The sequence below is a fragment of the Corvus brachyrhynchos genome, unplaced genomic scaffold (assembly GCF_000691975.1).
Source record: "Corvus brachyrhynchos isolate BGI_N302 unplaced genomic scaffold, ASM69197v1 scaffold245, whole genome shotgun sequence".
NCBI lineage: Eukaryota > Metazoa > Chordata > Aves > Passeriformes > Corvidae > Corvus > Corvus brachyrhynchos.
Window position 1 is genome coordinate 1848152 of NW_008238988.1, and position 5111 is coordinate 1853262.

Sequence of the window (5111 nt, forward strand, 5' to 3'; positions counted from 1 at the left end):
AGGTAAAGAGGCAAATGAAGTTAAGGGAACACCAATGATGGCTGAAGAAACAATCTTTCCTGTGAGTCATTCTGGTTCGTATTAAAATAGCGAAGTAGATACCAGCTAAGAGATAATATAAGTAAAAGGTGAATGCAATTATTTTTTAAAAAAACCAACCCACAAACCCTTGCAAATCTCAGTATAGAGTGTCTGTAAGTAGCAAGCGAGTTCAGTCTCTGAAAATCCTAAGCTAAAGACTGATTCCTTTGGCACTGACTCCTTCATGGTCAAAGCAATTCTCAAAGAAACTTTCTGTCTATACCTTTACAGCAGATAACTTGTGTTTTACTCCTCACTGTTAGACTACTCCACTGCTTGGGGGCTGCCCTTGCACCGGGGACGGCGTAATTTAACTGCAAAAGTGATTTGGAGCATCTGTATCTACACACAGGTAACTTAAGTGCAGCTTTGTTTCTACAAACCGCCTTGCACACAGTCTCTGCAGGGTAGAACCTCCGTATTGCACCTCTCTGTGTGTACAGCAAGGTGCTTCACACCGGGGGTCAGCAGCGGGGGCTGCAGAGCATTATCCAAAGCACCTTCCGCTCAGCTCCCGGCGCCTCCGCCTCTGATCTCAAACACATCTGCAATTAGTGCCTCATCTCAACACCTCAACAAGCAGTTCAAGCATTCAGAAACAAACATCAGTGGGTCTAACAGCTACTTTAATTCATTTTATAAATAAGCAACTGAGAATTTTGCTCCAAGTGGCTGCCCGTGTAGCCCATCCCGTAAACGGCGTTCTCTGCAGAGTAAGGCACGATGCGATACGAGTGCAGCTCTTCATAATAGAGTGACTGGGAACAGCACTCCTGCACCATAAACTTCAGCCGTTTTCGTGCGTCAGAGTAGGCAGTCCTATAGCACGGAGCCTCCTTAAAGTATTCATAGCTCTCCCTCTCTGTCTCTAGGTGAATCTTCCTCAACAGATTGTTAATTAATACAGACCTACGGAGATAGGCTTCGGGGTCATCCAGGAAGCGGAGCTTCTGGAGAGATAGTTTTAGGATACAAGTCCGGTCCTCTGGTAGTATCAGGTGCTGGGGAGTAAATGGATGGGTCTTTAGCATCAAGGAGTGAAACTGGGGAGAGGGTGGGGTCTGGAGCAAGAGAGATACTCACTTTTGGACAATACTCATGGTAATCTTGATGTAAATGTTCTTCTTCTGCATATTTTCTCTTAAAGTAAGCTACTTTCGACGTCGTTAATGTCTTTGGTAGGCCCCGATCAGATCAGCTCTGCACAAAAGAAGAAGAGAAACAAGGTCAGTAATGCTTGCTGCCAGGGTGGCTATAACATCACAGTCCAGGGTGTGCAGGGGAAGGAGGGATCCAGAGTGGGAGTGCAGCCAGGAACAACACTCAGCCTCAACCTGCAGCCCTCAACCCACTGGAAAAACAGTTGAGAGGTTGGCAAATGTGAAACTGTCTCTGAAACACCCACACTGAGGCTTGCCAGCACAGCAAGCCCCTCTCTGGAGTGACCACCACAGCACTGGGCGCAGGCAGGGTCTCCTGGTCCTAGTGGGATGTCCTGGCCAGCCACAGCCCCACAGAGCAGGCAGGAGATGCCCTAGATGAGAAGGTCACCATGCACTGTGGAAGGGACCAGGATGGGGCCACCTGTGTGCAGGACTGGGGATCCTGTGCCCCGCTTGGCCGAGGACTGGGTTTTGCTTTCCACACGCCATGCACGGAGCTCCGTGGCTTCCCTGGAAAACCAATGCAGAGTGTATTCACTAGATGGTAGTGTCGTCTCGGAGAAGCAGGAGAGCCCCAGTTCAGTGGGAGGGTGATGGAGTTGGTTTGTTCTCTGGGTGGCTTCAGTTTTTCAGGGCACAGAGGACAGAGGCTCAACATTTGGGATAAGAGAAGGAATTGTTGGGCTTTTGTCCTGTGACAAGAGCCCAGTGGAGGTCTGTTCCTCCAGAGCAGAGCCCTGCAGAGGACCAGGGCACTCTGGGCACCTGCAGCCAGGCCTGGCTGCCTGCTCTGAGCTTGCCCATCTCCCTGGAAAGGTGACATGGTGCTAATTCAGCATCTTAATGAGGTCCATAATTCCAGTGGTACTCAGCCTGGTGAGCACTGGGTCCCTGTGAGAGCCGGGACTGGGCTTTGCTCAGCTATTCACTAGACAATACAAGGAGCCATGTGCATTTCTGGGAGGCACCATCTCTTCTCAAATCCTCCTTTTTATAGAAATTTCTGTTACTTGCTTTTAAATGCACCTTTTAAAAATAAAAAAAAACAAACCCAAATTTTATTATATCGATATCTAAAGGCAATTCAGGGAAAGAAACTACCCAGAGCCACTTCATAGTATAACTCAAAGTCAGGTCCTATGGGAAATATTTTCTTCCCCAAATTGAGATCTCCTTATGGGAGCATTTGAAACTTAGGTTTTCTGAGGAAATAAAGGATTTGGTTCTGGACAGCTCCCCTGATACAGTAGAAAAGCCAAGAAGCATTGCACAGCCAGAACACAGACCTCATGTTGCTGGAAGGATCCTTTCATGGGGCATGAGGGGCTCTTTGAGTCTTAGCTGCTGGTGGGAGTGGTAAGATACCCACACAACCATTCCCGGGACTGACAGCATCTCTTCTTCACTGGCAAGAAGGAGCAATGGGCTCTCCTTCCTTCTTCTATGCCAAAAACCCACAAAAACAGGCTGAAGAGGAAATCCCCTCAATGAGAGGATTTTCATGTTTTCTCACTGAATTTCATGTCTGTGAGGATGGAGGTTTCTCATAAAGGATGCTGCAGATTTGTGCAGGAAACTGACTGGTGGATTAACACCCCATATGGAGTCAAGACCCCTCAGCCCTGCTCTGGGACCCACCATGGCAAAGATTGCAGAGAAGAGCAGCATTTCTCCAGGAGAGGGACTACTGCTCTCACAGTGGGACAACACTGCTAAGGTTGTCAAGGACTACTATAGGCTTCTAGTCGCCCTGGACCATCACACACACCAGAGATGCTCCCAGCACCCACCTCAGCTCTCAAGGGCAAGGGCAAGGCTTTGGTCTTCACCACCCCATTGGCTTTGAGTAGCTGCAAACGCTGGTTTAAATTCATATGCAGCAACCTTCTCTGCTTGCAGGTTTTATTCCAGTATTTGAGTTGCACCAGAGCCTGGGCAGCCTGGATATTTAATTACTCCGATATCATGTTCTCCTAGGTGGAAACCCCACTACTGTGTTATCTGAGCACAACAACAGATGCATTTATCTCCCAGTACCATAGGATGGGAGAACATTACAGTTTTCCTCACGCTACCCTGAGGAAAACAAAGGTGACAAAGACAGATGAAGTGACATTCCCATGGCCAACCAGGCTGTCAGGGCTGGGAAAGGAGCCAAACCCAGCACACAGGTAGATCCTTCCCCTCAAACCAAGCCTCTAAATGCTAAAAGATGCTCCATAGTGTTTTTCAGGGAAAAGGCTGGAAGCACAGCCCTATCACTGCCTGTGTGCAGTGGAAGCAGAAAATCGGCCTGAGTACAGGGGCAGCACAGACAACCACAGCATGCAGAGCATCTCAGCTCAGTTCTGTAGCTCTGCCAGCTCCATGCAAAACTCTCCCTTGTTGCTCCAGGCCACGGGAATTCCGCCCCCCCTCGCCCCAGAGATGGAGGGTGACAATGTGAAATTCAGCATCCCCTGAGCACAGAGGGTCCTGGACACATCAGGGAGCCAGGACAAGGGAAGGAGGACTGCCAGCCTGTGGCTGAGAGGGAAGGAGGGCTGTGTTTTTGCCCAGGCCGCGGGCTGGGGGCTGGTGCTGGCTGGCAGGAGCAGACGGAAAAATTGTATTTTGCTGAGGGACACGTATGACCATCCTGGCAGTGGGTTCATTGAGCACCCAACTGGCACCCTCTTCCTGGGGTTATGTTCAGCACCAGCCTGGGACACACGATTGGTTGGCTGTATTTAAATTCCTGAAGACCTTACATCATCTAAAACAGCAAAGCTGTCACAACCCCCTCACCCCAACACCCATAACTTTAGGAACAAGGAAGGGAAACTATGACCAAGCAAACACCAAGAGCATCTCTAGGCTGCAAGTTTGGCTTGAAATGTGTTCCCAGTTTTAAATGAAAGACTACACTCTAGGAGCAAAGTAGCCCCAAGCTGCTCAACACCACACCATCTGTTAGCAAATCCCAGCAGTTCCAAATCTGCAGAGCTTGGAGCACCCCCTTCCCCAGCTCAGCAGCTCCCACGGGCTGTCACAGGTGGCTCAGCTCCCCAGGAGGGAGGGGGTGCTGCCTGCACACCTGCAGGGTGAGAAATTGAGCTGAGGGCACACAAGCCCATCCCAGGGCTGCTCAAGAGAAGCTCAGGGTCTGCTCTTGTGCTCAGTGCAGTTGCTGTTCCACAACCACCCATTTCATCACTGTCATCTTTTGTGGATGCTGGTGGGGCCCACACATCTGTCTGCAGGTTCAGGGAAACAAGAGCATGAACTGTGGCCTTGCACTGTGCCCTCAACACCAGCACCGATGCTAAAGCCCTCGTGGACCCCTCTCCATGCAGGAGGCTCACAAGGACCAAGCCTTTCTCTAACACTTATTGAAAGTCAGCACTCGATGGCTCTGTGCGTGCCTGGGAGCTGCTTGGCTGGGGTTACAGCCATCCAAGGCTGTAGTAATGCCGCAGTGAATCAGACCCTCAGTGTTTTGTTTAAATATAAACATATTGAATCAGTGTTTTTTGTGTAGAAGGCTATTCTCGCGAGCCAAGTGTTTTGACAGCTCCAGCAAGGTGGTATGAGTCACTGCCTCTGCCTCACTCAAGCTCAGAGACAGATACATCTTAATCACATTACGTCTTTTTCAGCGCTACACCACAAGTCAAGGCTCGGGGCCAAATCTCCCCACGGGGACCAACCAGCGCAGCGCTGAGTCCTGAGCCTGAGGTTTGTCCTTCCAGCCTGGATGAGCGTCGGGAAAGCGCGTTCAGCATCCCGGCAGCGCTCAGCCGCAAGCCCTCCGCTGCTCCCCAAGGACTCGGTGCCGTTCGCACCAGCGGGCGGTGCTGCGGGGCTCGGGAGCCCCAGGCGGGCGCT

At 50.6% G+C, this 5111-nt stretch overlaps 1 long non-coding RNA gene across 1 annotated transcript in view; it reads right to left on the reverse strand.

The window, feature by feature from the left end:
- Positions 1-83: 83 nt before the first annotated feature.
- LOC103618815 overlaps positions 84-5111 on the reverse strand; it is an 8141-nt gene continuing 3113 nt past the window's right edge. Inside the window, exons 3-4 of the long non-coding RNA XR_552350.2 lie at positions 1165-1281; positions 84-1082 (exon numbers count right to left, since the gene is read on the reverse strand). This is a non-coding gene — a long non-coding RNA (uncharacterized LOC103618815). The remainder of the gene's footprint in view (positions 1083-1164; positions 1282-5111) is intronic.